Source organism: Ahaetulla prasina, chromosome 2 (genome assembly GCF_028640845.1).
Source record: "Ahaetulla prasina isolate Xishuangbanna chromosome 2, ASM2864084v1, whole genome shotgun sequence".
Classification (NCBI taxonomy): domain Eukaryota; kingdom Metazoa; phylum Chordata; class Lepidosauria; order Squamata; family Colubridae; genus Ahaetulla; species Ahaetulla prasina.
In genome coordinates, this window is record NC_080540.1 from 108,740,876 (window position 1) to 108,767,097 (window position 26,222).

A 26,222-nucleotide genomic window follows, 5' to 3' on the forward strand; every position below is an offset into this window, starting at 1 on the left:
TATCCATGACTTAAAAATTTAAATATGCACAACTTTCTCCAGAAAGGGCATTTTATTAGTGATGCTGTTTATTCCATTGTAGCTAATGCTAATAATCTTCTGCACAGGCTATTTGTTTTGATACTGTACGTATGTATGGTATGTATTGTATAAATATTATTTTATTAATATATTCCAGTTACAGTTGGAAATTATACACATACAAACACACCAGGCTATTTTTTTTCTGGACAGAGTTCTTTTTAGCCCAGCAAATTAAATGATGCACATACCAATGTATTTAATCACTTGTTGTAGTTGAAGATGTTGCACCATAGGAGGAAAAGACTTCATTCTCATAATTATTCTCATAATCATCATTCAAAAAAAAAAGTTGAAATACACATTTATTCCCTTCTAATCTGCCTCCTGTGGCTTATTGCAAAATCAACTTGTCTTTTACTCACTGGGAAGATTATAACAGCAACTGGCTCTTCAAATAATGTGAAGTGGAAGGTTAAAATGCTAAATACTCAAAATAAGAGGAGCAAATATCTCTACTGGGAAAGTAAAAGGAGATTTACCTATGGTACCCTTATAATATTTATTTATTTATTTATTTTGTCACAACATTATATACAAGAACATATATTGAAAGGAAACAATAGGGCAGGAATGGTAGGCACTTTTGTGCACTTATGCACGCCCCTTATAGTCCTCTTAGGAATGGGGTGAGGTCAATGGTAGATAGTTTTTGGTTAAAGCTTTTGGGACTTGGAGAAGAGACCACAGAGTCAGGTGGTGTATTCCAAGCATTAACAATTCTATTACAAAAGTCATATTTTCTGCAATCAAGATTGAAGCGGTTAACATTAAGTTTGAATCTATTGTTTGCTCTTGTATTATTGCTATTGAAGCTGAAGTAGTCTTTAACAGGAAGGACATTGAAATAGATGATTCTGTGTGTTAAACACAGGTCTTGTCGGAGTCGGCGTAGTTCTAAGTTTTCTAATCCCAGGATTTCAAGTCTGGTGGAATAAGGTATTTGTTGTTTACAGAGGAGTGGAGAACTCGTCTTGTAAAATATTTCTGGACTTGTTCAATTGTATTAATGTCAGAGATGTGGTATGGGTTCCAGACAGATGAGCTGTATTCAAGAATGGGTATGGCAAATGTTTTGAATGCTCTGGTTAGTAGTGTAGAGTTTTTGGAAAAGAAGCTACGCAGAATTAGGTTTACAACTCTTAGAGCCTTTTTTGCTATATAGTTGCAGTGGGCTTTGGCACTTAGATCATTTGATATGAAAACTCCAAGGTCTTTAACAGGGTGGGGTCATCTGTAAGATAATGTCCATGAAGCTTGTACTTAGTGTTTGGGTTCTTTTTTCCAATATGTAAGACTGAGCATTTGCTGGTTGAGATTTGGAGTTGCCAAGTTTTAGACCAATCGGATATCAATCAAGGTCTTTTTGAAGGGTAGTAGTATTGTTGGTGGTGTTAAATAGTTTGACATCGTCAGCAAAGAGAACACAATAACTTGAGATATGGTCACAGAGATCATTTATGTATAGTATAAAGAGCGTTGGTCCAAGAACGCTGCCTTGAGGAACATATGTTGAGGAAAATATGCTAAATATGTATATTATCTGGGTATGGACCCTGTGCTTCACCTCCAATGATATCAAACCTCAAAACCATGAATAATACATGGTGATTCTTCCAAGCTAAGTACATTATTGTTTCTAGACCTATAGACAGAATCTTGCCAGATGAAGCACTCTACTATCTGTATCTACCATATGTTCTGGAAACTATTAGGAATGGGCTGTCTTCATGATTCTTCCTTCATACAAAATAACTGGATTGAATTGGGGTATATTCCTCTGGGATATACCCCGACCTCCTACTGGAAATCCCAGCCTACTACATTTCATCACATACAGTAGGAACTTGGCCATGTTGCCTGTGGGATCTGGACAACATCATACCAGGGAAAGTAGTTGCATCATATACCAAATGGGAGATATTGCCATACTGCTTGAAAACAAAGCCACATGGATGCCACTGCTTATTGTAGCTGATCTTGTCATTGACTCTTATTTGAATTTTGGTGATGGAAAAGCATTTTCCACCACAATGGAAAATGGCAGTCTAGCTTCAAAATTCTCAGGAAGACTGCATGGTATGCATTTGCTCTCCATACCACCTGCTTAAAACTGACCAAACATGAAATTGGCAACATAGCATTATCCAATGCAATGAAATTTAACATTGGAGATAATTTGATTTTGATGGTTGTCTACTGAATAAGGGCCATTGAAAACAAAGGACATCCAGATTTGCCATTGCCCTGTTTTCACTACAGGTGTATGGAAAAAGTTGGAGGATTCAGTTGCTTCTGCATGTCCTGATATGCTGATTTGTAATTGCTAATATGTTCATGGGGTCACAAAGAGACAGACATAACTTAGCAACTGAATAACATGTCCAAAATAATGTATTGTAAAAAGTGTTCGTTAAATCAGATTCAGTGTATATCCATTTTTGAAAGAGCAGCTGCCATTCAATGAGCAAATGCATTCTTCAGCATCAACCCTTTCCCAAAATGTTGCACTCCCCTGATGTAAAATTAAGGGTTAGTCCTGTCTATCTCTTTTTCCAATACTTTTAAAAGCATGGGCAGTGGATGAAGAATTACAAGCCAGCCCAGAAATACAGACTAAAATCAAACAAGTCTCTTTTCATTTCTCATCTCAGTCTGGAGAAATCTAAAATGATCCATTTGCCATCACACCATACCAAACTACATGGGCTGTGCCACCCTAACAAAGGAAACTAAATTATTTTATTTTATTTTTTTAGGCCTCTGGAATTCTCCATTCTCAAACAGTTGGATTTTTATAAAGTTTCATATTTCTAGCTAAATGTGTTATTACAAAGACCATGTAGCTAGAAATACAATCATATAAACAAAAATGCTTTGTTTACTATTGTGCATCTTTTAAAAGCTAGTCAACAAGTGCCCATCACTAGCACCAGCCCTGCATTCCTTGCAATTTTTTACCCACTGGGATAAAATGGATGAAAAAAAATGAAAACCATTTCGGCATCACAGAAAAAAAGGAATGAAAAAGCCAATAACAGCATTATAAATTTATACCATATTACAAGTGCCTTGATGCAGAAAACTAATTCCCCACAGTGGCTTAATAGTAGTAAATACGATTGACATTAAAGAGAATGGGGATCGTTATAAAGGAAACAGGTCTAAGACTGGACTAGCGAAGGATGATTATGTTCTGAATGCATTGGTATAAATATTAAATTTCAAAAACATACAATGTATTTGGAAGTACTGCATCTCTCAGAGTACCAAAAATATTAATGTGACATTGATATATTATGTTCTGAATTAAGAATACAATACGGCTTGCAATAAAATTATACCCACATCCATATCTCTTTCACTTTCCCTATATGCTTAAATAAATAATAAACAAACAAGTAAGTAAATAAAAACAAATAATTAAAAGTTATGTCCATGGAAACTCCCAGTTTGCTTGCTGAAAGAAAATAAGGGCTTTTATTTCCCATCTTTCCATGTCTTTTTTGAATAAGCATACTCCTCCCCGTAAAAAGAATGGAAATAACACTCAAGTGTTTGTATTCTCTTTGGTTTGCAGTGGACTCATGCAAAACAGGTGAAACTATAACACAGTGCAGCCTTCATGTTCCAGTGTGGAGCAGGGGGTGGGGTGGGGGGCAGTTGCTTCTTTTATTTATTTTTATTTATTTATTTATTTTGTCACAACAATATATATAAGTATCATACAGAAAGGTTATATAGTATATAAACATATATATGAGTAAATATTAGGAGGTATAAGCATATATATATATATATAGGAAGAAGAAAAGAAAAACAATAGGACAGGAATGGTAGGCACGTTTGTGCTCTTATGCACGCCCCTTAAAGTCCTCTTAGGAATGGGGTGAGGTCAACAGTAGATAGTTTTTGGTTAAAGCTTTTGGGATTATGAGAAGAGACCACAGAATCAGGTAATGCGCTCCAAGCAAAGATAACTCTGTTACAGAAGTCATATTTTCTGCAATCCAAATTGGAGCAGTTGACATTAAGTTTAAATCTATTGGTTGCTCTAGTATTATTGCAATTAAAGCTGAAGTAATCTTTAACAGGAAGGACATTACAATAGATGATTCTATGAGTTAAACTTGTCAAAGGCGACAGAGTTCCAAGTTTTCTAAGCCTAGGATTTCAAGTCTAGTGGGATAAGGTATTTTGTTGTTTACAGAGGAATGGAAAACTCTTCTTGTAAAATATTTCTGGACACGTTCAATTGTATTGATGTCAGAGATATGGTGAGGGTTCCAAACAGGTTTTTGGATGTATGTACTTAATGGTTCTACTTTGTCTACAATCTATCCATATAATGGCAGCGGAGTTTATTCTACAAGGAAAGACATGTGTTTATTTAAAGGAGTCAACATTTAGGGATTAGAAATGTAGAAATATGTTTTAATTGATTGTCCTCCAAGTCATGGTAGTCTGAAATATTTAGTGTTTTGAAATACTGGTCCTTAAGAACAACTTCATGAGAAACTCCAGACTGAACTAAAATTTGGACATACATAAGATGAAGGGGTCCATGTATGTTTAAAAAGAGCCATTTATTATTTTATATTATTTATATTATATATAAAAGAGAATTCTCAAAAAAGAAATCTGCTTTAAAATTATAGCCTACCTTTAAATCCAAACAAATTAGATACCTATCGAAATATGGATCTATGCAACTCTGTTTGCTACTTGGCAGAACTGGGACAATTAGCAGTTAAATCATACAACCTAGTAATATTTAAGTCATATGGTTACATATTAAAAAAAACATATCAAAAGCATATCAATTTTGATTCAACATTCGGTATTTCAAAGTAAAATAAGCACTATTCCTATTTAAATCAATTTAACTTTGCTGTTTTGGATCGAAATAAGAAATAATTGCTTTTAGAAAATGCCTAAAGAGTCAATAATGAAGTCCAAATGACCTCTTATTGTTTATTGACTGTCAATATATTCACACCGAACTCTTGTGAGCCTTTCATGAGCATATGGAATTAGTTTTCAAAGGAAAAAAAATTGAGAAAAGAGATTAATGGTTTCTTCAATAATTGGGTGCTTATAAAGATAGATCATCAGAACAAAACCTTGTGAACTCACCAAGCTTTAGGATTTGATTTGGTTACTCGAGGGATTATTTTGTGAATTGAAGCCAATGCATTTCATGTTCAAGTCTGATCCAGCAATAGCATTGTGATAGGTTTTAATTTTAAATGTTTTGCCAAAAACATGTTTTACATGCCCTCTGAGCATTTTGTTGGTTTATCCCTCTCACTCATGCCAGGAACCAAGTGTGAATCTCTTTCCTTACTATGGGTGGCTCTTATAGGACATATGAAATGACAATGAAGGACACACTCACAGAATTTATTGAAAACAGCCAGGAATACACCTGTACTATAGGGTTAGAAGAAAAGCATTTTTTTTTCAATTATCATTTTTCTTTCTCTGAACTACCAAATTTTCTACTAGGTTTTTCTTTTTCTTTTTTTTTTAAAAATCAATGCACCAGTGGATCACTGGCTTTTTAAAAACATGCAGGTAAATGTACCTGCAGGTAAATGTAGTTCTAGGTCCTTTGCCTTAAGTGAGCTGTGAAATGAGCTAGACTAGAATGAGCTGCTGCAGAGACTCAGCAAAAGTTTTAAGTGAGCAGCCTTCATTAACCTGAGCACACATGATATATATTAGACTAAGCAACCATTACTTTTGGTTAATAGATGGGTTGCTTAAAGTAGAATAAATACATACAGAAGGTAACAAAGTTTTTCTCCTCATAAAATTTGGCAAATAAACATCTTCCAGCAAAGAACATTTTTAAAGGAAAGCAGATTCTCACAGTAGCTTCATTATTATTTATTTATTTATTTTATTAGATTTTTATACCGCCCTTCTCCCGAAGGACTCAGGGCGGTGTACAGCCAGAAAATAAAACCCACAATATACACAAATTAAAACAGAAATTAAGACGAGCATATTACAAAAATGGCCGACATTTAAAATTTTAAAACCCTAAAAAATTAATAAATAACCCCAATTAAAATTTACTAAAACTTTTAAGCCAGTCCCGCTTGAATAAATAAATGCGTTTTCAGCTCACGGCGAAAAGTCCGAAGATCAGGCACTTGGCATAAACCAGGGGGAAGTTCGTTCCAAAGTGTAGGAGCTCCAACAGAGAAGGCTTCATCAACAGTAGCTTCATTAATTAAAATGTCAACTTGCCTATGGAGAAATCAGTTCATCAACCTGACATGATGCTTCCCTGTAAAGAATATCAGAATATATTCGCATAAAATTTATATGCAAAATATTAATTACTGCATGAAATATAGAAAGCAACTACTGTAAATCCACCAGTAATAATCAGTCAGATATGATAAATGATGGGTACATTTACAATCCTCCATTTGGAAAGGAAGTCAAATGATTTCCTCAAAGTAAATCAAATATTTACAATACCTCTTTCTCATGCAAAGATTGGCGAAAATATGAACTCCTGGCTTAAATGTGTGTCTGTCAATGCATACAGTTTGCCTTAGAATTTGGGCAAAATTATCTCTATGTATATTCACATGTCTATTAAATTGATACAGGTATAATATAAAGAGATACATACCTTGAATCTCTATAAACACCCCATGTGGTTGGGTTGATTCCATTCTCGGGATCCTTATTCTATATATTTCTTGGCCTTGCCTACTTTAGAGCAGGGGTCTCCAACCTTGGTCCCTTTAAGACTTGTGGACTTCAACTCCCAGAGTCCCTCAGCCAGCTTTGCTGACTGTCAGATTTTCACCTGAAGGAGTGCTCACAACTCAAAGGTGAGGTTCAAGCTCTAGCTAACAGCCTAGATATTTCTGGTTGGAGACTATATGACCAGGCTCAAAAGAAGCTTTTATTCTGATTCTCATTTTGGATTCTGGCTTTGCTTTTTATCAAAGAAGCTTCTAAAAATTTACAGTATTCTTTCCAGTTTTTGATTCCTTGTTTGGGAACACTGTGGCTTTATTTTGTTTTTCCTGATGGGATTTTAGAGCCAAAGGACAGCAGTGTGATCTCCTGAAGCAAGGAACACAATGATATAGACCTGGAAGTCATGTGTTTAGGATTTATACATTTAAGTCTATGAGAAATTCCTTCCCTCACTCCTCTACACCCCTCAAAGTCTATGGGCCTATCACTAAAGATGGAAGTCAGACTCCAAGATATTGACAGTAACCTGCCAAAAAACACAGCCCCTTTGAATGTGTGTTGAAAAATGAAAAGAAATGGAAGATGGTTTTAGAAACAACAACAGGGAACAACAAAATCTAAACATGCTTCATTGACAGCTCAAGTACAAGTCTGCAACAAATTAATGGAGATTCACTCTATAAGTTTACTTCAGACTGCTGCCTTAGAGGCTTTACTCCTAAATCATAGTAGGTAATATTTAATCATAAGTCTCTATATGATTCCAGCTCATTATATTATGAAGTTTAGTTCTAATAATCAGAGTTTATTGACTGATAAAAATACTGTTCTGAAGCTGAATTTTACAGTGTACAGAAGTTTTCATTAAATACTAAGAACTAATACTGTGAAGAATAATTGGCAGAAATTTCCCTGCATTTTCCATATGGCTTGAAAAAAGTAGCTTTTTACTTCTTTACACTTGATTATACACTGATTATACACTTTATACACTGGCATAAAATGGAAATCCACTATTAATTTTAATGGGTTTTTTTATGGTTTTACTGTGTATTTTAATTAATGGGCCAAATTGAATAGGTTTTTTTATAATTGGTTTTAATTGTATATTGTACTTTTTACTGTGTTTTACTTGGCTGTAAACCGCCCTGAGTCCTTCGGGAGAAGGGCGGTATAGAAATTAAATTATTGTTTTTATATTATTATTATTATTATTATTATTATTATTATTATTATTATTATTATTATTATTATTATTATTATTATTATTATTATATCGTGCTGTTTCAGATTCATCTGAATTTTCAATTTTGCGGGTTTTATATTAGCCTAAGAATTCCAGTAAAAACCCAATCTTATAACTCTGCATTATATACAAATATAGATGCATTACATACAACCCTGCATTATATACAAATATAGAGACAGATGTGACATGATTCATTTTCTCATTATATAGCAATTTAGCAAAAGCCCACATAGCATAGCAGCCAGTGTGTTGAACTGGGAATGACAAGACTTGAAATTCAAATCCCAGGAATCATCATTGAAGCTCATTATGTCTTCATATTTATATCCCTAAGTCATTACACGTAATTCAATTAACTTTTTTTTAATTAAAATGAATAGCCTATCCTGAATAGGATCACTCTTCAATTGCTGATTAACCTTACCTAGACCACTGTGAGTCTCCACAAACCTTGAAAAACAGGATAATGGGAGCTAGGAAGAAAAGATGTGTCTGTTGAGAAACAAGGTCTGGTGCAAAAGCATCCAACAGAACCCTATATTTTTATTTTGGCTTTAGTTCTGGCCATTTAGCCAGAAATCCCTATGTGCATCAGCTCTGGAAGTTTTTTTTTTTTTTTTTTTACATTTATATCCCGCCCTTCTCCGAAGACTCAGGGCGGCTTACAGTGTATAAGGCAATAGTCTCATTCTATTTGTATATTTACAAAGTCAACTTATTGCCCCCCCAATAATCTGGGTCCTCATTTTACCTACCTTATAAAGGATGGAAGGCTGAGTCAACCTTGGGCCGGGCTTGAACCTGCAGTAATTGCAGGCTAGTGTGTTCTAATAACAGGCTCCTTACAGCCTGAGCTATTCCGGCCCTTTCTCTATCCTATGTTTCCCAGGTTTAATTAAACTGATCTTTTGGTTCAAGCTCCTGTCCATTAAAACTATAGTGAAACTCACCCACCCCTGGAAAAAAAAAAAGACAATTTTCCATTGTTTCTTCTAAAATTGCCTGGTTAGATACAAAAAGCTCCATTAACGATTAGATGGTTTTAATTTAGTCCTAAGAGCAATGTCTCTTTCTCTCAATCCCTGCGGCTAAAGAATTAATTGGAAGCACTTTCCAAGTAGATTAATTGTTTCACTATTTGCTCTTCAGGTCAAAAAGTATCAGAGTTATAGGCTGAAATCTGACTAACCTTCCCAAATGGTGTAGTTGAGTTCCAACCATATTGCAAAGTTGACTTAGAGTTATGGGATTTATAATGCAACATATGGAGAAAGCTAGAAAAGGTATTGCTTAAGAATAGATGTGTCAGTCTGTTTACAGCTTGGTGATTTTCACACAGATTCACTAATAAATCTATTATGTTCTTATTTTTACACAAGGGTTTTTAAACGGTTTCCTCTGAAAATGCTTCAATCTGACATATTTTAAAAATTCATTTTAGAATATTTCTTATTAAAATATAGATTTTTACATATATTCTTAAAAATCTTTTAAGCTTTGTTAAAAGTCCATGCTTTGGGTTGATTTAGTTTTTTATTTTCATGGGAATGAAGCCAACATTAACTCAGTCTTAAGTTAATGTTGGGCTCAAGTCCATGACAGGTGAAAGGTGGACAAAACAGCACCAGAACTAAACTACAGCTGGTAAGAAAGGGAAATAAATGAGTAAAGCAAGAAAGAGAATATTTATCTTTTAGTAGTGAAGGGGACACGGTGGCTCAGGGGCTAGGACATTGAGCTTGTCAATCGAAAGGTCGGCAGTTCGGCGGTTCGAATCTCTAGTGCTGCCATGTAACGGGGTGAGCTCCCATTACTTGTCCCAGCTTCTGCCAACCTAGCAGTTTCGAAAGCACGTAAAAATGCAAGTAGAAAAAATGGGGAACACCTTTGATGGGAAGGTAACAGCGTTCCGTGCACCTTTGGCATTTAGTCATGCCGGCCACATGACCACGGAGACGTCTTTGGACAGCATTAGCTCTTCGGCTTTGAAACGGAGATGAACACCGTCCCCTAGAGTCGGGAACGACTAGCACGTATGTACGAAGGGAACCTTTACCTTTACCTAGTGAAGGTGAATTGGGCATCATCATTGTTATGTTACAGAAAACTTTGTTGAATGTTAAAAAAAAGACAGCTGTGAAACTGGGACTACAGTGTGAATGAAACAGTTGTGTTGCTGAGAAACTCATATTGATTTCTTGCCACAGGATACATGTTGGAGATTGTGAGTGACCAGGAATCAATGTTTGCTGAAACAGGACACTAACAAGTAGTTTTAGTATTCTATTCAGCACAAGACATATTCCAAGTAATTGTGTCTGGCTAACCACAGCTGCAGCCACGCCAATGACAGAGACAAAAATACTGCTGTAAAAATCTTCCTCCTGCTGCTGAGACTTGATTGTGATGCAGCCCGAAATTTTGCAGAGGCAACTTCCTCTGTACTTCACTGTGGGACACTGGTCATAATGTTCCCCAAAATTTTGCAGCATAGCAATAGCCATTGGACCGCAATTTAGATTTACTCAGGAAGACTGAAATGGGAGGAAAGTGCTAAGGATTACAGAATAACTGTAACGTTGACTAGGCATTTTATTTTCTTGGTAATTTATTTGCAGTTAAACAAATAGTATCAGTTAGCTACATATTAGAGTTATGCTGAAAGGCAAAGAGAGATTGAGATTCAAATAGTCAAATTGCAGCCAACAAAACTGTGTATAGTCAAGGCTATTGTTTTCCCAGTTGCAATGTATGGCTGTGAAAGTTGGACCATAAGAAAGGCTGAGCGCCAAAGAATTGAGGCCTTTGAACTATGGTGCTGGAGAAGACTCCTGAGAGTCTCTTGGACTGCAAGGCAATCAAACTGGTCAGTCCTAGAGGAAATCAACCCTGACTGCTCTTTAGAAGGCCAGATCCTGAAGATGAAACTGAAATACTTTGGCCACCTATGAGAAGGAAGGACTCAGTGGAGAAGAGCCTAATGCTGGGAACGATTGAGGGCAAAAGAAGAAGGGGACAACAGAAAATGAGGTCACTGAAGCAGTAGGCATGAGCTTAAATGGACTCAGATAATGGTAAAGAACAGGAAGGCCTGGAGGAACATTGTCCATGGGGTCGCGATCGGTAAGACACAACTTTGCAACTAACAGCAACAACAGATCCAAGGTTTACATGTTCTGCTTCTGGTCTAAATAAAGCTAAAGTACAGGACCCAGTGATTCCAGCTAGAGAAACTGTTATGTCAACATAGATTAAAATGCCTCTCAAAGCCATCAAAAGAACAATCAAGTATCTGATAACTCAGGCTGAAGAAAATTTTTTAGAGTTAATATCCTGGAGCATACAGTCTACTATAGTGGACAAATAATCTCGTATATTGCTTGAATGTATGTGTCTGAGAGTCTACTGACAATTAAACTGATTCTTTAATATAGAATAAATGTTGGAGATTGTGAGTGACCAGGAATCAATGTTTGCTGAAACAGGACACTAACAAGTAGTTTTAGTATTCTATTCAGCACAAGACATATTCCAAGTAATTGTGTCTGGCTAACCACAGCTGCAGCCACGCCAATGACAGAGACAAAAATACTGCTGTAAAAATCTTCCTCCTGCTGCTGAGACTTGATTGTGATGCAGCCCGAAATTTTGCAGAGGCAACTTCCTCTGTACTTCACTGTGGGACACTGGTCATAATGTTCCCCAAAATTTTGCAGCATAGCAATAGCCATTGGACCGCAATTTAGATTTACTCAGGAAGACTGAAATGGGAGGAAAGTGCTAAGGATTACAGAATAACTGTAACGTTGACTAGGCATTTTATTTTCTTGGTAATTTATTTGCAGTTAAACAAATAGTATCAGTTAGCTACATATTAGAGTTATGCTGAAAGGCAAAGAGAGATTGAGATTCAAATAGTCAAATTGCAGCCAACAAAACTGTGTATAGTCAAGGCTATTGTTTTCCCAGTTGCAATGTATGGCTGTGAAAGTTGGACCATAAGAAAGGCTGAGCGCCAAAGAATTGAGGCCTTTGAACTATGGTGCTGGAGAAGACTCCTGAGAGTCTCTTGGACTGCAAGGCAATCAAACTGGTCAGTCCTAGAGGAAATCAACCCTGACTGCTCTTTAGAAGGCCAGATCCTGAAGATGAAACTGAAATACTTTGGCCACCTATGAGAAGGAAGGACTCAGTGGAGAAGAGCCTAATGCTGGGAACGATTGAGGGCAAAAGAAGAAGGGGACAACAGAAAATGAGGTCACTGAAGCAGTAGGCATGAGCTTAAATGGACTCCAGATAATGGTAAAGAACAGGAAGGCCTGGAGGAACATTGTCCATGGGGTCGCGATCGGTAAGACACAACTTTGCAACTAACAGCAACAACAGATCCAAGGTTTACATGTTCTGCTTCTGGTCTAAATAAAGCTAAAGTACAGGACCCAGTGATTCCAGCTAGAGAAACTGTTATGTCAACATAGATTAAAATGCCTCTCAAAGCCATCAAAAGAACAATCAAGTATCTGATAACTCAGGCTGAAGAAAATTTTTTAGAGTTAATATCCTGGAGCATACAGTCTACTATAGTGGACAAATAATCTCGTATATTGCTTGAATGTATGTGTCTGAGAGTCTACTGACAATTAAACTGATTCTTTAATATAGAATAAATATCTGGAAAGCTGAGATTCACAGCTGAGTCTTGTAATAAGCCTTTAATCATTAAGGAGATCATAGAACATAGAATAATAGAGATGGAAGGGATCTTGAAGGTCTTCTAGTCCAACCCACTGCTTGAGCAGGAATCCTTATACCATTTCAGAGAAATGATTGTTCAGTCTCTTTTTGAAAGCTGCCAGCGATGAAGCAGCCACAACTTCTGGAGGCAAATTATTCCATTGGTTGGTTGCTCTCACCATTAAAAAATTTCTCCTTAGGTTAATTTCTAGGTTAATTTTCTCCTTGGTTAGGTTCCAACCATTATTTCTTGTCTTCCCTTTTGGTACTTTGGAAAACAGTTTGACCTCTTTGTCTGTGTAGGAGCCTCTCAAATGTCAAAACAGTAATATCATGTCACCCCTAGTCCTTCTTTTCATTAGATTAGACTAGACTAAATTAAGAGAGTTGGAAGGGACCTTGGAGGTCTTCTAGTCCAACCCGTTGCTTAGACAGGATACCCTACACCACTTCAGACAAATAGTTATTCAATCTCTTCTTAAAACCTTCCAGTGTTGGAACATTTACAACTTCTGGAGGCAAGTTGTTCCACTGATTAATTGTTCTAACTGTCAGGAAATTTCTCCTTAGTTCTAGGTTGCTTCTCTCCTTGATTAGTTTCCACTCATTGCTTCTTGTCCTATCCTCAGGTGCTTTAAAGAATAGTTTGACTCCCTCTTCTTTGTGACAACCCCTGAGATATTGGAACACTGCTATCATGTCACCCCAGTCCTTATTTTCATCAGACTAGACATACCCAATTCCTGTAACCATTCTTCCTATGTTTTAGCTCCAGCTCCCTAATCATTTTGGTTGCTCTTCTCTACAATCTTTCCAGAGTCTGAACATCTTTTTTTATATTATGGTGACCGGAACTGGATGCAGTATTCCAAGTGTGGTCTTATTAAGGCTTTGTAAAAAAAAAACTTCACACAATTTTGATTATATCAAGATATAAACCTTATGTCAGTTCAATTGGCAATAAAATCATCTTAACTGAGAGACAGTTTGTAGTGAGTGAGGAGAGCATTCCTCAACATTTCTGTTTATGAATTCCCATGTCACCTTCACAGATGAGCAACAGCATGTCAAGAGAAGAGGGGCAGGAGGGCATGGCTTCATATCTATCTCTTGCACTGAACTGTGTGGAGCAACATTATTTCTATTATTAAAAAGAGGAAGAAAAAGTAATTTTTGCAACTTCTACCGAACACTAGCACTATATGCAACAATCGCACTCCCCACAGGATTCTAAAAGTAGCAGTAACTGATACAGACAGAAGATACCAAGAAATGAAAAAAAAGGATGTGGTCATTTCTATAAGAAACAGTGCCTAATCACTGTTGTAATGTTAAATTAAATCAATCTTTCTTTGAATCTTCAAATTGTGCGTTTGTGTCTCTCTCCCTTATGTTACCCCTTTCCAGCTACACTTCAATCCAACAGGAGGAAGACAATCTCCAAATGAAACAGATATATTAAAAACCTTTTATGGAGATCGAACACCCTTCCTGGCCTCAACATGTTCCCGGCGAGTTTACTGGTGCAACTACAGAATGCCAAATTGCATTAATTTTACACAAATGGAAAGAAACATCTTTCTTCTTTGCATTTCACTATAAATAATTAAAGCTTGGGCCAACTGAGGTGTCTCAAAAATTATTCGTGCTGCCACATTCTGGATGAGCTGTAGCTTCAGTTCAAGCAAAGAGTCATTAAATTATGAGTGATTATGAGCGTGGCTCACAACTAGAAGTCAGGAGGGTCTTTCCAAGCTGTAGCTGATGGGATGGGATGGGATGGGATGGGATGGGATGGGATGGGATGGGCATGCAAATCAGGATTCCCCCCCCCCCACATAGCTTAGATCCAGGTTGCAATTCAGTCTGCTAATGTTAATATGTGTTTTGAATTGTCTGAAGTTATCTAGAATTCCAGCACATTTTTCATAATTGCATGAGCAGCCCTGACATAAGGTTTGACAGTACACTAAAGTTCCTTGGCAACATGAATTGAGACACCCAATATTGATACATGGTTATGCATGAGAAGCTCTATGGATTGCTATGTGATTTGCTAGATTGGTTTGCATTATATTCAGCATGTCAAAGTAAGGATCATCTCTGAATAAAAATAAATCAAGCTGTTGTAGTCTTTCTCTCGGTGTTGTTTAAAGTACTCCCTAAAGTTTGACAAGATATGTTTACCTGTTTTATCCTACAGATATGACTAAACCTAATAAAATCTATATCTAGATGATAATGGCACTCTTTAAAATTCACTGGGGAGAAAACCCCTCATAACTGTATCCTTCCAGGCCAGTTTCATTATCTCTCTTTTTTTTATCCAAAAGGTTTTACAAACATTTTTACCCATACTTCCCCCCCTCCTCCCTCCAACCCTCACCCTATCCCCTCCCTCCAGCCCCCTTCACCTAATCCCCCAACTCCCCAACCACGGACTTCCCAGAGCAAAATACAGGATATATCACCTAACAATGATAAACTAGAATAAGCAAACAATCCATAAACTTCCATCCCTCCCCTAGTACCTTAACTCCCCTTATCTATTAAAAAAAAAGAAAAGAAAAGAAAAGAAAAGAGAACAAACTATTACAATTACATTCTATCCATTCTTAAGCTTTTCAATCCTTCTTCTCCATTCCATTACCTTATTTTTTATCCAAATTAATTTAAATTTTAACAAATCCACATATAATCAACTAGCATTACTACAATCACTCCAACATTTAGAACATAAATTCAAACAATACCATTTACATTTAATTCAATTCTTCCCCATATTTCCAACACTATAAATTACCAAATAATTTATAGCCATTTTCATGCATTTCTTAATTAAGTCCATTTCTTGTTCTGTTTTTATCGAGACACCCCCAAATCAAATAATTCAGTTGTTGACAATTCAAGCATAAATAACTTGAAATAACATCACTACGGTCACATCTCCAACATTTAAATTATAAATTCAAACAGATACAAATAAATTTTACAAACTCCAAATAACTATTCTTACAAACATATATAAGTTAACAAAAGTTAATTATAATTTAACCTTTCCCATAAAGAGAAACTCTGTTCACTTGAAGTTTCCAAGATGGCGCCAATGAAGGCTGCCTCGGTGAAAGGCTCTCTAATGGTTTCTTTATTGTGATTCACTACGGATTTCCTACTCACGAGACCATCTGCTAAAAATTAAGCAATATTTCTTTAAGGAGCAGCTTTCTTTGCTCTCACCCCCACCTGTCTTTACAAACACGAAGGAGATTCCAACACAGGAGGAGGCAATTCCCACGGAGCCATGGATTACTAAAAAAACCAAACGAGGGAAACGAAGGAAGAGAGGTAAACGAAGGAAGAGAGGTAAACGATCTGGGATTTTAAACAGGCTTAGAAGTCGCATTAAAACTCCTCGGCCTTCAATTTTCCTAACAAATATACGCTGACTTGCAAATAAGATGGATGAAATACTCCTCTTAAACAAATACTATTCTGATTTTTGCAATTTAGCAGTCCTATGCTTCTCTGAAACCTGGTTAAATGAATCAATTGAAAATAGCAGCCTGAACATTCCAGGGTTTCAGATTGAACGATCAGACAGAGTTCCAGAAACATCTGGTAAAAAGAAAGGAGGAGGCTTATGCCTATATATTAACAGCAATATGTCAAGATTTTAAAATAATTTACAAATTCTGTGACAACAATTTAGAGACTTTAATTATCAACTGCAATCCATACTATTCGACTCGTGAATTTTCCTCATTTCTTCTAATTGCTGTTTATGTCCCACCACAAGCCTGTGTAAACAAGGCATTACAAACTCTAGCTGATTAAATCATGGAAGCTGAAGCCAAACACCCTGATTCACTGGCCATTGTTTTGGGAGATCTAAACAAGGCAACCTTAAGGCAAGAGCTACCAAAATACTTTCAGCATGTCAATTGTCCCATCAGAGGCAAAAATACTCTAGACCATTGCTACACAACACTAAAAGATGCTTATCGGTCTTTACCACGTGCAGCTGATCATTGCATGATTCACTTTGTACCTGCTTACAGGCAAAGACTTAAAACCACAAAACCAGCAATTAAATCAGTGAAGACCTGGACGGAGGAGGCAAAATTAAAGCTGCAGGCATGCTTTGACTGCACTGATTGGAATATCTTTGAAGATACCTCTGCAGACCTGTATGAACTCATAGATTCTGTAACATCATATGTCAGCTTCTGTGAAGACCTATGTGTACCTACAAGGAACTTGCGAATATACAGTAACAACAAACCTTGGTTCACACCTAAACTTAAGCAGCTATGACATTCCAAAGAGGAAGCCCACAGAAAAGGTGATAAAATGCTGTACAATCAGGCCAGAAATGCACTAACAAGGGAGATCAGAGCAGCAAAAAGAAGCTACTCTGAAAAGCTAAAGAATCAGTTTTCAGCAAATGAACCAGCAAACATGTGGAAAACTCTTTAAAATATCACCGGCTATGGCAAACCTCCTTCTCAGGCTGAAGGTAATCAACAATTGGCAGATGAGTTTTACTGCAGGTTTGAAAGGAAACTACAGCCACCTATCTCCACAACCCCCATCTCAGGCACACCAACAACAGCCAAGCCTCCTACAACTGACCCCATTTCATTGGGTTCACAACCCCTAGTGATCAGAGAAAAGGAAGTGCAGGACCTATTTCACAGACAAAAGCCAGGAAAAGCTCCAGGCCCAGACAAGATAACTCCTTCTTGCTTAAAAGTCTGTGCTGACCAATTGGCCCCCATCTTCACCCATATTTTCAATAAATCACTAGAGATGTGCTATGTTCCTTCTTGCTTCAAACGCTCTACCATCATCCCAGTGCCGAAGAAGCCCACCATCAAGGAACTGAATGACTATAGACCAGTTGCTTTAACATCTGTAGTCATGAAAACCTTTGAAAGGCTAGTGCTGTCTTACTTGAAAACCATCACGGATCCGCTGTTAGATCCCTTGCAATTTGCATACCGAGCAAATAGATCAACAGATGATGCTGTTAATATGGCTCTGCACTACATCCTACAACATCTTGGGTCTCCAAAGACCTATGCAAGGGTCCTTTTTGTAGACTTTAGTTCAGCATTCAATACCATCATTCCAGACATCCTTCTAACTAAGCTAAACCAGCTACAGGTACCGGAACAGACTTGTAAGTGGATCACAAGCTTCCTAACAAACAGGAAGCAGCAGGTGAAGCTAAGCAAGATCACATCAAATACCTGTACAATTAGCACAGGGGCCCCCCAAGGCTGTGTGCTCTCCCCACTTCTCTTCTCTCTGTATACCAATGACTGCATCTCCAATGATCCATCTGTTAAGCTACTGAAGTTCGCAGATGACACAACAGTGATCGGTCTCATTCGAGACAATGACGAATCCACATATAGATGAGAGGTCAAACGACTAGCCTTGTGGTGCAACCAAAACAATCTGAAACTGAACACACTCAAAACCGTAGAAATGGTGGTAGACTTTAGGAGAAACCCTTCCATACTTCCACCTCTCACAATACTAGACAACACAGTATCAACAGTAGAAACCTTCACATTTCTAGGTTCTATCATATCGCAAGATCTAAAATGGACAGCTAACATAAAAAACACCATTAAAAAAGGACAACAAAGAATGTTCTTTCTGTGACAACTCAGTAAGCTCAAACTGCCCAAGGAGCTGCTGATCCAATTCTACAGAGGAATTATTGAGTCTGTCATTTGCACCTCTATAACTGTCTGGTTCGGTTCTGCAACCCAACAAGAAAAACACAGACTTCAGAGGATAATTAGAACTGCAGAAAAAATAATTGCTACCAACCTGCCTTCCATTGGGGACTTGTATACTGCACGAATCAAGAAGAGGGCCAAGAAAATATTTACAGACCCCTCACATCCTGGACATAAACTGTTTCAACTCCTACCCTCAAAATGACGCTATAGACCACTGCACACCAGAACAACTAGACACAAGAACAGTTTTTTCCCGAAGGCCATCACTCTTCTAAACAAATAATTCCCTCAACACTGTCAAACTATTTACTAAATCTGCACTACTATTAATCTTCTCATAGTTCCCATCACCAATCTCTTTCCACTTATGACTGGATGACTATAACTTGTTGCTGGCAATCCTTATGATTTATATTGATATATTGACCATCAATTGTGTTGTAAATGTTGTACCTTGATGAACGTATCTTTTCTTTTATGTACACTGAGAGCATATGCACCAAGACAAATTCCGTGTGTGTTCAATCACACTTGGCCAATAAAAATTCTATTCTATTCTATTCTATTGAAATTGTTGCTTCTTTACTCCTTGTTCTTTACATTTAATAACCATTTGACTCGATCTTTTCTCCTTTACATCCCCTACCTTTTCCAATGCTTCTTCTGCATCAGTTTTAATCCCAACAATTTGATGTGGACTTCCAGCCTTTAATACATTAATATAAAAATCTCTTGCTTTAGGTACTGTATTAAGACAATATCTTCTTCCTATGTGATTTACTGTTAAACCAGCTGGAACATCCCATCTAAACCATATCTGACGATTTCTAAGCTCATCCACCAAAAAAGCAAAATCCTTTCTACTTCTTAACATTTTAATAGGAATTTCTTTCAAAATTAATATCTCATGCCCTAATATTTGGATTTTATTTTTATAATATGCTTGTAAAATTTTATTCCTCATCCTCCTGGTTGTAAACTAAATCACTATATCTCTTGGTAGCTGTTTCTGTATGGCAACCTTAGAATTAACATGATATATTTTTTCAATTTGGATTACAACTTCTGGTTGCTCTCCAGTCACCTGTGCAAAAACCTCTGCAAACATTTCTTTTAAATTCTCTTGCTTATTTTCTTTAAATCCCCTAACACTCAGAGCAAACTCCATTGATTTAAATTGCAACACCACCAATTCATTGTCTACCTTCTCCACCTTTGTCTGAACCTCCTCTATTTTATTTTCCAAATTCAAATTAACTTGATTAATTTCTTCTACTCTTTCATCCAACTGGATCACACATTCACACAGTCGTTTAAATGCTGCCAACACATCATTTCTTATATCCTCATTCTGATCTTTAATTTCCAGGATTTCATCTTGAATCTGCTTAAATTTTTGATCTATAATCAAAAATTGTGACTCCAAAGCTTCCTTTAAAAGTCCCTTTAAATTTTTTTTCATATCTTCCTGTAGCTTATATATTTGAAATGACGAGACTCCACCATTCTTAACATTAAATTTTGTATATTTAAGATCCATTTCTCAGTTTAATTTTATACTTTGCAACAATTTCAGTAAGTCTGTAATCTTTTCAAAAAAAAAAAAGAGAATATCTTATTCTCCTTATAAAATCTTCATGTAAGTGTAAATTCCAGCAAGTTTAAACGGAGTGAAGAGTGCTAGCCTTGTTAATGAGAACTTCCTTAACTTTCGCTTTCACACCCTTTTAGATAGAAACGCCATTTAGATAGAGACATTGCTCTGCCTGTGTTGCCATTTATCAATTTAAATTATCATATTGATCGCAGAGATGGTCGCGGTGATTTGGTCTGCTAAAAAGCAGACTCATCCCAGATCCAGAGTTCTCGGGCTTAAACAGGGAGCTCTCACCCTCAAGCCCCTAGAATCACTCCTGGGGCTTTCCGGGGAGCTCTACCTCCGCCCGTACGCTCACCTTTGCCTCTTCTCCCTAGGGAAAGGTTTCCGAGCCATCAGACAGCTGATTTGCGCTGTCTAGATGGCTCTAACGTGATCTCAGGACTGGCAGTCTAAAAAGACCATCTCCATCACCAACGGAGCCAACCAGAAGTCCCAGGCCAGTTTCATTCTCAGGTATAAGGATGAAGGAGCAATTAATTTATGAATGACAAGAATTAAGTAATGAAGAAGGAAAAGCTCAATACTTCAAAGCAACAAATGTTTAAAAAATCATAAAATCCAGCAATAAATGCATTCTAAATGTGTTGAAATAGTAAAACCCTGAATGTATTTTGAAAGGCCAAGATAAATATGTTAATTAATCTTATTCTTGCTCCTTAGCAACTGCTTCTACATTTGCTTTGATTTATTGTTTTATTATGTATGTGATCCTTCTGGTTTTAGCTTAAAGATATTGGCTTTTGGTGTGTCTTGAAGCTGCCCTGTGAAAGATAATTTGTTTTGAAGGGAGGCACATAATTTTTTAAATCCATAAAATAAATACTGTTCCAATAATCCCTTGCCGCTGGACATGCTAGAAGATGATGAGAAATGAAATAAATGAAGTGAAAATATTTGGAGAGCACCATGTGATTTATAAATCTAGAACTCATTCAAGAAATCATAACGTGATTTGTCAATTTTCCTTAAGGGTATATAGTTGTATTTCCAGAGGAAAGAAAGCATTTGAGAGTTCCAATATTTTAAAGTCAAATCAATATATTCCAGGTGGATTTCATTAGACATAGCTATCTTTGATCTGCATCTCAGGAAACAATCAGCATAAATAAACTGATTCCAACTAGTAGCATTTTATTTACAGGCGTAATAGTTTTCTATGCTTATTTCACCTAATCAACTGATCTTTTTCCTGTACCAGGTTTACAAAGGTAATCAGTCACCTACAAAGCTGACCTATAAAACATGTTAGATCATGAAGGAATGAGGAGCTTTCTTCATTGCTGATATCAGCAAAAGTTTTCTATCTGAAGATTAGAAAATATTCTCATTTGATAGAGTCTGTCTTCATTCATGCTAATATGATAAGAGGGTTGATGCAGGCTATGACATCAAAAAACTGGCTGTGCCCATTACCATCTGCTTAATTTTTCATCATGCAATTTCTATTATTAATAGTTGTAGTACTGAAGAATTTATTAAGCATGCTTATAGCACTTCATCAGATTTTTCTGCATTTAGTTTAGTAATTAGTGGGAAAGAAACAAAACAATCCAAGAAGCTTCTTGGATGAGAAGCAAAACATTTCTCATCCAACTCTGAAGAAGTTTTTGGATGAAACTTTTTCAAGGAAAAAAACCCAAGAAAACCCAGTTGCCTTTTGGAAAAGCACCTTTGGGTCTCACACTATGACAATTATAACTGTGGATAACTGTGTAAATGGAAGGGCTTTCAGAGAAGCTTCTTAGATGAGAAGGGAAAATCACGAAAGTCCAGTTGCCTTTTGGAAAAGCCCCTTTGGGACAACCATGACTTGGATGATTGAGAATCTCCAGAGACAGTCCCAGGATAAGAGTTACATTGTTCAGGGAAAGGGAAACTCCCACTGAACTCCTATCAATAGATGAACAGCTAAACCTAATATAGGTTGAGTCCTAAATCCGTTTTTTATAGTCTAATGGGTATCATGCGATAGAATATGGTTGAACAGGTCAAAAACAAATAAAACAAGAGTTTTTAGGTTAGATCTAGAGATGAGTCACCCTGCTTCTGAATTCTTCAGTTCCTCCAGACTTCTCCAGTTCTGGTACGTTATTAATAGAGTCAACTTATTGTTGAGATGGGTGTCATACAAATGTAATGAATAAAATAAATAAATAATTAAATGGTCTTATCATTTATATAACAGAATGCTTAAACTAAAAGAAAATGGAATATGGGTTCTAACCATTAATTTTTAAAGCCAAAGACTGCAAAATTAAAGCTTTAACTCTTGGTATCAGCTGCTGATCCTGTGCTTTATTTGTGGATGTTACTTAACAAGGGAAGAAGAAATTGCAAAAAAAGAGAAAAAACCTTCCACATGACCATGAATGATAACTAGAGTCCAAAGAAATGGTCAACAACAGTAATGCAGCCAGAAATGTGGACTATTGAGACACTTTGATCAAGAGTAGTTAAAATCTTGAATTTACATTCATCGTGGTACCGTACGTCCATTGATTTTATAAACTGTGAATAAAACAAATCTTTATGAAGGATTGAAATTTAGTGGATTTTCCACTGTCAGTTATATACAGTATTTAAGCATCAAGGATTCGTTTAAGGTTCCTTCATTTCCACTAATATAACAAAACTTTTTCTAATAACTACAGTCAATTAAAATTACGCAGATATTGCTGAATATAAGAACATTTGTCAAATATTCAACTTCAGAACTGAAAGAAAATTCTGGAAGTTTATGTGCAAGTTCATTTCAGAAGTGTGATCGAATTGGGAAGAAATGACAAAAGAAAAAAACTTCATACAAAAAGGAGCCAAATTATTTTATTTATGTGAAACAGCTTAAATCAACAAAAACATCAAATATTAATGAAGTGGGGAGCCTGATTTGAGATCTTTAAAGAACAGTAGAAGCTTATTTCCCGATACATCAACAGTACAACACAAGGTTTCTTTGCCTGCATGGAGCAAAAATGCTTTCATTGCGGTTAAGTTTGATTTCCATTTCTAATATTCTGTTTCAGTTAAGCTCTTTATAGTTACTTACAATTTAATGCATTTTATATTAGTATATTTCTGCTGTAAAGCCTAAAGAGCTCCAAGATATACAGTATTTCATGTTAGTGATAATTCTTCTTAATGGTAATAATCACTGATAACAGAGTTAAATGATTGACAACTATGTAGTACAGCTTCGTAATTGGTCTAAAATATTAAATTTGTAGTAGAGCCTTTGAGTCTTGTCGTAGAAGCTTCTTGTCTGCTGCAATGCAGGTATACACTGTGGTTTTATGCTGTGCGGAATGGACTATAGAAAAGCTTTCTAAAATTGAACTGTAACCCAAAGTGTAAATCACTTTGGTTTTTCCTTGTCATTGTCCAACTGCCATCACAACTTTCTTATCCACTTCATAATTAGCAACTTGTAGAGACAGGAGATGATAATTTATATTTTCTGGCTTCTGTTCCCAGGGGAAAAAAATGATTGTTTATATACTAAACTTCTTATATGCTAACTGCCCAGAGTCTCTTTGGATAGTGAGATGTAGGTGGCATAAAACTTAATAAATAAAATACATAAATGGTAAAAATACTGTAAAATTAAATCAATTAATTTTCATGAAGTTGTGATCACAATCTATAGGCAAGTAAGCCCATATGGATAATCCCATGGAGCTAACAACCTTACATTCACAATTAAATAAATGTTGCCCATTCCTAAAAATCTAAGAAACACTTGGTTAAAAATTACTCATAATAGTATTTAAAAACAGAACAGGCAGTGGTGGGATTCAGCCAGTTTGCACCACTTCGGGAGAACCAGCTGTTAACTTTTTGAGCAGTTTGGCAATCTGGTTGTTGGAAAAAATCATTAGGGCAGAGAATCGGTTGTTAAATTACTTGAACAGGTTTATTAGTACCTTTTTAAGGTACTAATATACCTGTTCAAGTAATTTTAAGATTTTTTTAAGATTAACACTCATGCCATCAGTCAAAAGGAATTTTATTTATTTATTAAATTTATTAATTTGAGTTTATCCATTTCTTTATTAAATTTCTACATCACTCATCTCATTTAACCTGGTGCTGGTTGGTTTACAACAATATGAAAAAACCATATTATATACATGAATAAAACCATAGTTTAAAAATCAGATCAAAAAGGCCGGTTTAGCTCTGCCTGGTAAGGCCTGTTATTAAGAACACAAAGCCTGCAATTACTGCAGGTTCGAGCCCGGCCCAAGGTTGACTCAGCCTTCCATCCTTTATAAGGTAGGTAAAATGAGGACCCAGATTGTTGGGGGGGCAATAAGTTGACTTTGTAAATATATACAAATAGAATGAGACTATTGCCCTATACATTGTAAGCCGCCCTGAGTCTTCGGAGAAGGGCGGGGTATAAATGTAAACAAAAAAAAAAAAAAAAAAAAAAACAAGTTAAATTTTACAACTAAAAATGAGCCAGGTTAAAGTTCAAAGGCTATGAGGGAACAGGGCAGCTACCAGCTATCCCCAAGACTGTATCATGCTAGATCCCCATGGTAATTGGCACGGCCAGGCCTTAATACTTTTCCAGAAAACTGGAAGTGTTGGGGTTCACTTCACCTCTGGAAATAAGTTATTCTATAAGGCAAGAGCAGTAGCTGAAAAGGCCCTCATCCCACCCATTGAAATTCCCTGACCAATGAGATACATAGCATGCTGCTGCACTGAGTGGAACAGGTTGATGGAATTGGGATGAGACATTTCTCAGGTGTTTAGTTTCCACGCCATTAAGGGTTTCAAAGCAACAGTTTGAATTGGACCTGGGAGCAAACTGACATCTAGTACAGCTTGTGTTGCAGAGATGTTATAGGAGCCACCTTAGGAGCTCAAAACTGCTCACACTACTGCATTGTGCACCAGTTGCAGCTTCTGGATAATCCCCAAGGGTCATCCCATGTAGTCTATTTGGGAGATGACCAGGGCATGATGATTGTGAGAAAGGCTTTTTGATCCAAGAAAGAGCATAACTGGTGAATAACATTCAGCAAAAACCCTCCTGGCTATGATTGCCACCTTCTCAAACAGAAGTTGTGAATCCAGGAGGGCCCACAAATTATGCACTGGGGCATAGTGCTACTTCATCCAAAATCAAAGATAGTGAAACTCCAGATACAGAGGAGCCACCTAGCAACAGTCACTGTCTTATCAGGGTAGAGCTGAAACGTGTTATCTCCCATTCAGGCCCTCACAGTCTCTAGGCATCAAGAAAGAGCATCTATAGTATTGCCTAATTTGCCCAGGATGGAAATGTATATCTTGGTATAATCAGCATATTGATGTGCCTCATCCTGTAGCAACAGATCATCTCACTCAGCGGCTCCATGTAGATGTTAAAAAGGAACCGAGAAAGTGCCAATCCCTGTGGCATTCCACAAACCAGGGCCTGTAAACTGGACCTCTTACTCCCTATCAACACTGATTCAGATGGTCCCAGAGGAAGGACGTCACAAAACTGTGTCATCCATCTCAAATTCTCAGAGCTGACCCAAGAGTTGCTTCTGGCACAAAACCCTCTCTGTTTGTTAAAGCCCATGCTGGAAAGAATCCAGTTTGCTTCAGAGGAAGGTAGGGGCAGAGGACACTGTTTGGAAACTTGCAAAAGCTTTTAGCATTTGGACATGATTAACCCTCTCACAAGGGAGGCTGCGGGAAATGAAAAGCTCTGCATTGGCTATATTGACCTGTACTGCAGTGGAGCCAGTAATGAGAAATCCAGTTCTGCCAGAGATTTAAAACAAAACAAAACAAAACAAAAAGGTAAAAGGGCTTCTAAGACAGTTTAAAATAAAATAATTTGTGGTTGCATAAACCTCTTTTTAGGGCAGAATTTACTTAATCAAGCAGAGAGATCTGAAAAAGGAATGATCCCAGCTGAATTCCATTCGGCCTTTGCCTGAATTTCTAGATTTGATTTGTAAACCCAGCTGGGTTTCCACATTGAACTTGTATTCACAAATTATCCTAATAT